Genomic DNA, 12,251 nt, shown 5'->3' on the forward strand with positions numbered 1-12,251 from the left:
TAAAAATAAATACATGAAAGCAAACCTTTTCCCTAAAACTCTCCTGACTGTATGGGAGAAAAACAAAAGGGAAAGCAAGCAAAAGCTGAAAAGGAAAAACAGCCGCTGCCAATTTCAATAGCCCATGCCTTCAAAGAAAGAATATTTTATATTCAGTGCTGTGTACAGGCATCGTCGTCGTCAACATCATCATCATCAAATGGATGTAAAGGTTGTGAATTTGGTACCTGAATTTGGTACTTGCTCAATTCTGGCACCATACTTCAATGTTCTTTACAACAAAGACAGCACATAGTTAAATCTATGGAACTTACTATCATAAGATGTAGTTATGGTCATCAACGGGGATGGCTTTCAAAGAGGATTAGAGAAATTCATGGAGGATAAGACTATCAAGGACTATCAGTACTCTTCCTCCACTGTCAGAGGCAATATGTTTCTGAATACCAGTTTCTGGGAATTGCAGGTGGGCAGAGTGAGTTTTCTGTGGGCATGCTGGACCAGATGGGCCTTTGGCCAGAACCAGCAGAGCTCTTCTTATGTCCTTAGTAGTTTGAGCTTGTTTTGTTCCTCTTGAGTTCTTTCACTGTACAGTACATGTCTAGCACAGGGGTGGGGAAACTGTAGCCCTCTAGATGGTGCTGGACTCTAATACCCATCTTTCTTAGTTAGCACAGTCAATGGTCAGGGAGGAGGGGAGTTCAAGTTCAACAAGTCCTGGAGAGCCAGAGATATCCCCATTCCTGTTATGGAACTAGAACCAGCCAGCGTGGTCAAGGATAGTGACAGAAGTTCAGGGACATGGTGAACCGGAGGCTCCCCATCTCTGCTACAAATATTTGGGAAGAGTATTACCTCCTTACAGGTTTAACTTTCACTAAACAGTCTTCTCTCTTGCCATGCTAGAACTGATATACATTTAATTTCTGATTCCCATTACAGATTTCAGGGGGGGTGGGGAAACTAAACTGAGGACAGGGACATGAAAGGTGAATTGAAAGGGAATATGCGATGTGTATTTTAAAAATTAAACCCTGAAAACTAATGGTAATTATCAGTAACAGACAGGGCTGGTCCACCCATGGGGCAAGGTTAGGTGACTGCTTCAGGTAGCACGATCCACAGGGGCAGCAGATCCAGCCTCCAAGGAATGCATCACCTGCTGCTGTTATGGCAACAACAGCTGCAATGTGCTCCTTGGATGGGCTGCCTCCCCAATGCTGCCTTTACAGTGTCCTCTCGGTGAAGAGGAGGTACTGCCGGTCTCCTCCCATCTTTGTTTCTGATGTAGATCTTCACTCACCCACTTCTTCCCTGGTGAGCAGGAGGCACCATTTTGTGATTCACCTCAGGTGCCAAAGGGTCTTGGGCCAGACAAAGTCAGGGCTTTTTTCAGCCGGAATTCACAGGAACTGAGTTCCGGCACCACTCAGGTGTGGACCATTGCCATTATAAAAGAATGAGAGAGGTGTTCAAGGTGAGTTCTGGCACCTCTTTTTCTAGAAAATAGTACTGGATAAAGCTAATAATTCCTGAAGCAATTATGCATGCTAGTAAATAATGGGTTAATCATATAAATGGTGTCAGGAGCAGCTTTAACTAACACATTCAGATAATTTGTTTTGCTGCAAATTATACGTCTTCCTAAGTTGCACATGCCCTATCTAGATTCAGGTAGGTAGCTGTGTTGGTCTGACACAGTGAAAATAAATATTTTTTTTAAAAAAATTAAAAATTGTCCAGTAGCACCTTAGAGACCAACTAAGTTTGTTCTGGGTATAAGCTTTTGTGTGCATGCACACTTCTTCAGAAGCTTATATCCAGAACAAACTTAAACTGCCCTATCTAGAACCAATAGCTTATAATTTGGCTCAGTCTACTACATCTCAGGATGAAATCCTTGGGGTGGCCTTTAACTAAGTTTTACTCTGAGTAGACCTGTTGAAATTAATGAACATGATGGACTTATTTGGATATCATGGCTTCTGCTGCTCAGGATCAATTCCCGTGTGAACTTTAAGATAGCTTTGTATGTTATACAGACATAAATGTTGCGGGCTTTATTTCCCATTTGCACTGCATCCAAACTGCTCAAAGGTTTCTAGGGTCTTAGGAGGTGAGTAAAACGCAACTGCCTTCTGCAAAGTAGGCTGGTGGGTGAGTAATTAAATAAATATACAAAATTGGGTTTTCTCCCTCTTCCATAACACTAGAACTTGAGGTCATCCAGTGATGCTGAACTTTGGATGATTCAGGACAGACAAAAGAAAATACTTCTCCACACAGCACATGGTTACAAAGTGGTTACTTCCCACAGGAAGTAGTGATATCACCAATGTCGGTGGCTTTAAAAGAGGATTAGACAGATTCCTGGATGATAAGGCTATCAGTGCCTAGTAGACTTGCTGGCTACACTCTCTTTCCACTCTTGGAAACTCTTGGGTGCAGTTCATCTTCTAAGGACTTTGTGTCTGATACCAGTTCAGAGCTAGGCATGTCATACACATAGGTTGAGGTGGTCCTTCAGATATTGTGGTCCTAAGTAGCCACTGAAGATTATAAGAAACTGGAGTCATGGGATTGTATGTTATATACATTCTCATAAAACTGTTTCAGCAAAGCAAAGCACCTTTTCTTCATCTGCTATAGATGCTTGTTGCCTGTTCTAGAGAATAAGAGATCTAAAATAGGCCATTTTTTTGTAGGACCACCATCTAACCAAAGATACAAGTACACAGAATCTTTCCAGAGAAAACAAGAAACCGAAACTGAAATGAGCCACTGGCCGTTGGGGAAGAGAGCAACAGGCTACACCTTCTTTCCCTGGCTCCTTGTAATTATCCTTCTTTTTCTTTTTGATCTCTGCCAATTCAGCATTATAGTAATATTCATTTGTTGAGTTGCCAATATCCCACTCAAGCCCAGCAACATAAAAAATCATTTTGCCAATGCATACAACTTGTGAAGATTCCTTATTAATCAAGTTGAACATGCACAAAACAGCATGGGACAGAAATGCCCGGGGATTCCATGAGCCTTTACAACCTTTTCAGATATTAATGAGTCCAGTTGTGAACAATTACTTTTAATTAAAAGGAACACTTCATGCTTTACCCCTTTGATTCCTTCATCTTGGTTGCCAGAATCTTTGCTCATTCATTATTATTCCAGTTGAGAAAGAGCAATACACTCTGGCACCTCTATTAGGACATTTTGTTGAATGAACTAGGTCAGGTGTGAGGAACCTTTGACCTTCAATGTTGTTGTTTAGTCATTCAGTTGTGTCTGACTCTTCGTGACCCCATAGACCAGAGCACGCCAGGCAGTCTTCCACTGCCTCCCGCAGTTTGGTCAAACTCATGCTGGTAGCTTCGAGAACACTGTCCAACCATCTCGTTCTCTGTAGTCCCCTTCTCCTTGTGCCCTCCATCTTTCCTAACATCAGGATCTTTTCCAGGGAGTCTTCTCTTCTCATGAGGTGGCCAAAGTATTGGAGCCTCAGCTTCATGATCTGTCCTTCCAGTGAGCACTCAGGGCTGATTTCCTTAAGAATGGATAGGTTGGATCTTCTTGCAGTCCATGGGACTCTCAAGAGTCTCCTCCAGCACCATAATTCAAAAGCATAAATTCTTCGGCGATCAGCCTTCTTTATGGTCCAGATCTCAATACCTTCAATACTGGACTACAGCTCCCATCAGCCCCAGCAAGCATGGCCAATGACCAGGGATTATGGGAGTTGTTCTCTAGAGTAGTAGTTGAACTAGGGTAGTCAGATTCCACACTCACAGATTATGCCTATACCTGAAACATTGAGAGGTTTAGCTTCAATGCCTCTCACCCAGCTTCTCCATCAATTACATTGTCAATATCTTTTTTAATGTCCTGTGGCCCATAAGATTTGAATTTTCCACCATGGCTAGCATGGGCATTTGTATAAAAGCAGACAATATTCTACCGCTAATACTAGTAGCTGCCTCCATGTTGGCTGTGCTCTAGCCTCCACAGCTGGAGGCAGCAATGCTTCTGAATACCAGTTGCTGAAAACCACAGCAGGGAAGCATGTTGTTGTGCTCAGGTCAGGCTTGTGGGTTTGGCCACTTTGAGAACAGGATGTTGGTTCTTCTTATGTTTAAAGTGCTTCCCTGACATCATCTCAGTAATCCTTCCAACTGTCCAACCCCATAGTCACCTTTGACTGGATTTAACCGTCATGGGGTCCTTTACCTTATTACCTCAGTAGGACGTGGGTGGCTCTGTGGTCTAAACCACTGAGCCTCTTGGGCTTGCCGATTAGAAGGTCCGTGGTTCGACTCCCCATGATGGGGTGAGCTCCCATTGCTCTGTCCCAGCTCCTGCCATCCTATCAGTTCGAAAGCACGCCAGTGCAAGTAGATAAATCAGTACTGCTGTGGCAGGAAGGTAAATGGTGTTTCTGTGTGCTCTGGTTTCTGTCACGGTGTTCTGTTGCGCCAGAAGCAGTTTAGTCATGCTGGCCACATGACCCAGAAAGCTTTCTGTGGACAAGCACCAGCTCTCTCGGCCTGAAAGCGAGATGAGCACCTCAACCCCATAGTCGTCTTTGACTGGACTTAACCATTCAGGGGTCCTTTACCCTTTACCTTTTTACCTCAGTAATCCTTCCAACTGACATGGAAGATAGGCTGGTATTATTATCTCCATGCTGAAGAACAGGGTGGAGGAACTCTGAGAGAATCACAGCTAGTGCAACAAGTTTCTAGGTCCTAGCACTAGAACATCCTATTGCTGCTATGCTACACTAGATTTCATGGGACCCCAACACACTGTCCAGCACCAGTGTAGTTTTGTCCAGGTGTTGCCAGTAGTGTGTCAGCTAGATGAACAGGGAATGAATTACTAATAAGCATTTGACATCAGTTATCAGTTCTGGGAGATTAAATAACAAGACATACATGAACTCACTTAATAATTAGCTACCACTATAGCAGCTTGATAAAGGAAGGCTATTACGTATGCCTGACATGGCACTAAATAGAACCTTTTAATATTTAATTATTTTTAAACTGGAAGATTAAGATAAAGCAACTGCCAAGGATTATCCTGTAACACCTTCTCAAAGACTTTGAAGTACAGAAGTGTATTTGTGTGCTGCGGGGGTGGGGGAGGCAAAGTCAGAGGCTAATTGGAAGTGGTTAACACTGACTCCAGGTCTATCAGGACGTATTTGACAAAAGTGTGAATGGAATCGCACACCCCTGGGAAAGGAATGAAGAAGTGGGGATGGTAATGGCAGAATGGGAATGGTAACCTACCCTCCGTGGAGAAGGTTTTTTTTTTTTTGCTTGTGTGTCCTGTGTGAGAGTGTGCACTCATTATTGGCATACAATTCTCAGAAAGAGTTGACTAATGGTGAATGCGACCAAACAAACTTAGCCATCCCTGGTTTTTAGAACCTATTTTTATTGGATCAGCTGTCTAAACTATTATGAAAAGGGGGTGAATTGACAGTGGAAAGAATTAATCAAAGCAGTGAGAGCCTGATGGTAATTCTTAATTGTTATTAATCCAACATTTCACAGATTATGAAATTAGTATTGACCCAAAACATTAAAATAGCAAATTACTTATAGGGCAGGCAAGACTACAATAGGGATGATTAAATTAGTTAATAAATCAAAATTAAATGATGGCTGGGCTAATTATATTCATGAGTGCAACTGTACTCTTTACAGATTTCTAAAGCAAAGTCCATAAGAATGAGTAGGGGCATTTTAATAATAATAATAATAATTTTTTTATTTATACCCCGCCCTCCCCAGCCAAGGCCGGGCTCAGAGCGGCTTACAAGCAATAATAAAAACAAGATGAATGATTACAACTTAAAAACAAAAATAAAATACATTAAAATAATGGAACATTAAAATATTAAAATGTAGCCTCATCGCAGGAGGAGAAGGAAAAGAAAGAGAGAGAGAGAGAGAGAGAGAGAGAGAGAGGGAATCAAATTGGCTCCAAGCCAAAGGCCAGGCGGAACAACTCTGTCTTACAGGCCCTGCGGAAAGAAATCAGATCCTGCAGGGCCCTGGTCTCATGAGGCAGAGCGTTCCACCAGGCCGGAGCCAGAGTTGAAAAGGCCCTGGCTCTGGTTGAAGCCAATCTAACTAAGGCAATGGCACTAATTGGGCCCCCGCAAGAGAAGGGAGTTGGTCCCTCATCCCCATGCCATCCCAACCTAACCATAGGACCTCTGTCTTCGAAGGATTTAGTTTCAATCGGCTCCCACGAAACCATCCAGTCACAGCTTCCAAGCATCTGGTCAGTGTGTTCGGGGCCGAGTCAGTGTGGCCATCCATCAGCAGATAGAGCTGAGTGTCATCAGCATATTGGTGACAGCCCAGCCCAAAGCTCCGGATAATCTGGGCAAGGGGGCGCATAAAGATGTTGAAAAGCATCAGGGAGAGAATTGCGCCCTGCGGCACTCCACACACCAAGGAGTGGCGCGAAGACATTTCCCTCCGTAGTGCCACCCTCTGTCCCCGACCAGAGATGAAAGAGCACAACCAGTTACGGGCTATGCCCTGTATCCCCACGTCTGCAAGGCAGTGGTCCAGAAGATCATGATCGACCATGTCAAAGGCTGCTGACAAATCTAAAAGGATCAGCAGTCCTGACCCGCCTCAATCCAGTTGTCTACGGAGATCATCTGTTAGGGCAACCAGAGCCGTCTCCGTCCCAAAACCAGGACGGAAACCGGACTGAAATGGATCTAATGCCGATGTTTCCTCCAGAAACCTACCAAGCTGTTCAGCAACCGCTCTCTCAATTACCTTACCCAGGTATGGAAGATTTGAAACTGGGTGGTAATTGGATAGGTCTAAGGGATCTAATGAAGTTTTTTTTTAAGAGTGGACACACCACTGCTTCCTTCAATTCCCCCGGGAATGTCCCCGTGTCAAGGGACAAATTGATAATTTCAACCAGGGGGGTCCGCACAACATCTGGACACTCCCTAATCAGCCAAGAATTCCCTCTAGAATTCTTATTCAAAAGGGGGAATTTCCTAATTTTCTTCAATATGAGGTTTAAACAAGTATAAGTGAAATTCTTTCAATATGTTGCAGTACCACCACACTTTATGTCTGCTCCTAGATCACGTCTCAAGCTGTTGAGGCAGTTGTCTCCTGCAGCTTGATTAAAAGGAAAAGAAGAATGAAGAACCAATGAAGAATGTTGCAGTTCTGAGACTTGTTCATTCTCAGAGGCAATGTGCCATTGGGTGCCACAGGGGTTGCCAAGCTTTTGGGGCCAGTGGGGCACCTTTGGAATTTTTAGAAAGTATCTTGGGTGCCAGTCACAAAATGGCTACCATGCGGTGTGGGGCATAACACAAAATGGCAGCAGAAAAAGAGAACAGGCTGCAAAATAGTGTGGACACGTGTCCCATCACCTCCCAACCATTTGTTGTGGTGTGTGTGTATCCACACACAGGATCTTGGAGCAAGGCTAAGGGCTCAAGTGGTCAAGTACAAGAGTACTCTTGGAAGAAAGCCACAGTCATCAAAGGACAGTGAAGTCATTGATCTGATTACATGAGTAATCCAAAGACACAGCATCTTTTGGGGTGACCTTCTACTGCCCAGATCCTACTCTACTCTGCCTTTTTGGTTGGACAATGAACCTGCTGTAGCCAAACACCTTTTGGACTTGTTCTTGCTGCTGTTGCAATGGCTTGGTTGGAACAGAACGCTCTGGCATTTTGGCGCATTGATACTAAAGGTATAATAACAATTTGTATGGCTTCAGAAAGCCTTTGGAACTGTATTGGAGCATTCAAAAGCAACAGTTAGTGAAGGAAAAATGTTTGCACATGTAGCAACACCTAAAGGCTAAGCAACATCCATTCACCATCAAAGAATTTTGTGAGCCTATTGTGGAAATCCCTGGTCAAAGAAGAAATAATAAATAATAATTTTATTATTTGTATCCTGCCCATCTGACTAAGTTGCGCCAACCACTCTGGGAGGCTTCCAGCATATACAAAAACATAATAAAACATTAAACATTTAACACTTCCCTATGCAGGGGCTGCCTTCAGATGTCTTCTAAACATTGTATAGATACTTCTTGACATCTGATTGGAGGACATTGCAGAGGGTGTTTGGAAGTCCTCTTTGTGAACTACTGCACAGGTTTGTAGAGGTAGTTGCTGGAGTATTGTTGTGCTGAAACATCTCTGAAAGTGGAAGAGGACGCCTACCCAAGCCTGTTTAAATCCAGGTATATTTCTGAAGACACCCAAACATAATGAAGAACTTGGGTGTAGGAATTAGGAATTATTACGGTATGTTTTGACCTTTGATCCTCCTCACTGCAGCCATACCATAACTAGACCTTGCAGGATACACTTGGGGGTGGCTGCTGAAAACAGCAGTTCTGCCTGTTTCCTTCTCCTTCCCTTGGTAATGCCAAGAATGGCCTTTTCCAAACCGATACTTTCCAGTTGTCTTGGGCTATATTTCCCATCAGCCCCAGTCAGCATGACCCTGTTGGTTCAGGGGGTGGGGCTGAAGGGACCTCGGCCTTTAGGAGTTAGCTCCCATGCTGGTGGGAATTATGGTCTGAAACATCTGGAGAGCACCAGGTTGAAGAAACCTAGTCTGGTGCTGCAGTATGACACTTTATCACAAGCAACATTTGATGACACTACCCTTAGTTCTTAGCTCAGGGGTCAGCAAACTATTTCAGCAGGGGGCCAGTCCACTGTCCCTCATACCTTGTGGGGGGGGGGCTGGACTATATTTTGGGGGGGAAATGAACAAATTCTTATGCCCCACAAATAACCCAGAGATGCATTTTAAATAAAAGGACACATTGTACTCATGTAAAAACATGCTGATTCCCAGGCCATCTGTAGGCCGGATTTAGAAGGCAATTGGGCTGGATCCGGCCCCTGGGGCTTAGTTTGCCTACACATGTCTTAGCTCATGAAGCATAGTGGTTAGAATGTTGGACTAATGCCTGGGAAACGGAGATTCCAGTCTCCATTCAGCTATGAAGCTCACTAGGAGACCTTAGACTGGCCACTCTCGCTCAGCCCTCCTCACAGGGTTGTTGTGAGGATAAAATAGGGAGAGGGAGAACTATGTACGCCATCATGATCTCCTTGGAGAAAAGTTGGAATATAAATGTAATAAACAAATAGTTCTTGAGGAGGAGCACAGACATCCTAATGCAGTAAGGAAGAAATGGAAACTTGGTGGTTTTGCTTTGTATGTGCAGAAGCAGAGATTTATAATGTTGCTGAGCCCAATCTAATCAAACTGGCCTAATGCTGGAGGGCAGTAACAGATAAGGAAAGAAATAAGTCTCAGAGTAATGGTAATTAAAGACAGCTGGATGATGTCAGCTTGCCTTCAAGGCTGAATCATAAACGGCTCAGAACCATTCTTGAAATACTCATATTAAACGGATAGGCTCACATTTTATACTGCCATATGCATGTTTATTGTTTATATGCGGGCAGGAATGCTTGCAGAGTATTCAGCATCTCATGCTGTTTTTGAGATAGGAAAAGCCTCTCATAAGGACATTATTATTATTACTTGAAAAAAGAGTGACCAGGCCACGCCATGCAGACAACCACCAATAGATTAATAATTTGAGTAGGGTGCACAATTAGAACAGATTAATTTGGCTGTTCTGATTTTCTTTCTTTAATTACTTAATTGCACTGGTAATTGCCTCCATTCCTTTGAACTTGGGGGGGGGGTCTCAGTCTTTGTGGGATAACCTATTTTTTGTTTTGCTGTCAGACAATATAGGAAAAGCTGAGTGTGGGGGTTTTTGGGGTAGTTTTTCTTTGCTTGATGCCAAAAGTGTTCAGCTTTGTATATGTTTGGGCCAAAACAGACGCCACAGGCTGGAATTAGGGATGGGATTCTTTTGGTTCTTTCATTTTTTTATTTCATGAAATTCACTGGTAGTAATAACAAGCTTATGCATGGCATTTTGAAGTAGACTTTTTTTGCAAGCAATTTACCCCCATACAATGCATTTTTGTGTGCTATTTTCACTAATAACTTCATTTTTAGGCACACTTTCCCCTAAAATATGCATTTTTCTGAGCAATGGTTGGTTCAAAAACTGCACTGCAAACTTGGTAAGATTTTGAAGATGGCTTTGTTTCAGTTCTGATATTGTTTTGCAAAGTGTGAATTTGATAGATAGTTTAAATGCAGACTTATTTTTAAGTGTTTTATTGCATTTGTACCCCACCCTTGGGACGTAGGTGGTGCTGTGGTCAAAACCACAGAGCCTCTTGGGCTTGCCAATTGGAAGGTCAGCAGCTCGAATCCCCATGATGGGGTGAGCTCCCATTGCTCGGTCCCTGCTCCTGCCAACCTAGCAGTTCTAAAGCACATCAAGTGCAAGTAGATAAATAGGTACCACCCTGGCGGGAAGGTAAACAACATTTCCGTGTGCTGCTCTGGTTCACCAGAAGCGGCTTAGTCATGCTGGCCACATGACCTGGAAGCTGTCTGTGGACAAACGCCGGCTCCCTCGCCCTATAGAGCGAGATGAGCGTGCAACCCCAGAGCCGTCCGTGACTGGACCTAATGGTCAGGGGTACCTTTACCTTCACCTACCCCACCCTTTTCTTCAAGATATTCAAGTACATGGGTCTTCCCCTCCTCAGTTTAAACCCCACCACAACCCTGTGGGGTACATTAGGCTGAGAGGCAGTGACTGGCCCAGTGAACTCTGTGGCTAAATCAGTGGTGTAGCGGGGGGGGGGGGGCTGGGGGAACAGGGGCGGTTGCCATGGGTGCAAAATTGTTAAAGGTAAAGGTACCCCTGCCCGTACGGGCCAATCTTGACAGACTCTAGGGTTGTGCACTCATCTCACTCTAGAGGCCGGGAGCCAGCGCTGTCCGCAGACACTTCTGGGTCACGTGGCCAGCGTGACGAAGCTGCTCTGGTGAACCGGCACCAGAGCAGCACACGGAACGCCGTTTACCTTCCCGCTATAAAGCGGTACCTACTTACTTGCACTTAAGGGTGCTTTCGAACTGCTAGGTGGGCAGGAGCTGGGACCGAAAGACGGGAGCCCACCCCGCCGCGGGGATTCGAACCGCCGACCATGCGATCGGCAAGTCCTAGGCGCTGAGGTTTTACCCACAGCGCCACCTGCGTCCCACGCAAAATTGTTAGGGGTGCACAGTTTCAACGCCCAGTGCTGCCTCAATACAACTGTGTGCTTCTGTTGCTGGGCTCTGTTGAAAACAGCTTCTCCATGATAACTAGGAAGTGACATCTCCAGACTATGGACTCTACTTTTCTTATATCTGCAGCTGCGATCTCCTGGGTGACGTGGATGCCTTAGGCAGTTGAAGGCACATGTGTATTCCATCCTACCTCCCCCACTCTCTGCATGGCCCTGGGCACTGACAATCCACAATATGCCACTGGGCTAAGTGGGGATTTGAACTCTGATCTTCCTGGTCTTGGTCGGACACTCTAACCACTACACTGGCTCTTAAACTGAATTGAGAATTTCCTCCACATCCCTAGCTGGAATGAAACATCCATTTAAATATGGGATAAACATTACTTATATATTAAGGAGGTTTGGCAATCTTTCAGACCATCTAATCCAATGCCTAATGATATGCATAGCTCAATTCCTACAAAATCTAGATTATCTTGCATTTTGCCCTTGTTTATTCATTTGCATTGATGTTTATGGATGAACCCTTATTTCAGGGGCTACGTGGCTCTCTGATTGGCCTCATTAAGTGAGTGCTTGCCTTTTATTTGGAAGCAATTGTTTCCTAATTTCTGGTTGATAGAGGCACCCAGGCACACTGTTCTGCTGAGAAAGAAAGTGAGCAGAGAGCAGGGGCATTAATATCCTTAATGGCTCATGGGGTTTTAATAGTTGTACATGTAATTGCTAGATAATTGTGATTTTTCTTTTTACCCTATGTGATGTGATGTGACTTATGTCGCCACTGTCAAGAGTTAAGTTTAACATCATCTTGTTTAATGATCTCTGTGAAGAACCCCATTCTCATTATCATTAATGTGCGACTGTCAAATAAAGCAACGCTCACTTTCCTATTAATATGGCTGCCTTCTAACTTTGTTAAATTTGATATGGGGAATAGATGCTCTTTAAAAAAAATTAATAGAAAGCTGTTGTGGGAAAGGGATGTATTAAAAGGAATTAGCATCATCTTTAATTTGCAGTAAGTTGTTATCTGCGTGTCCTA

The sequence above is a fragment of the Podarcis gaigeae genome (genome assembly GCF_964106915.1).
Source record: "Podarcis gaigeae genome assembly, chromosome: 9".
In the NCBI taxonomy this organism is placed as follows: Eukaryota; Metazoa; Chordata; class Lepidosauria; order Squamata; family Lacertidae; genus Podarcis; species Podarcis gaigeae.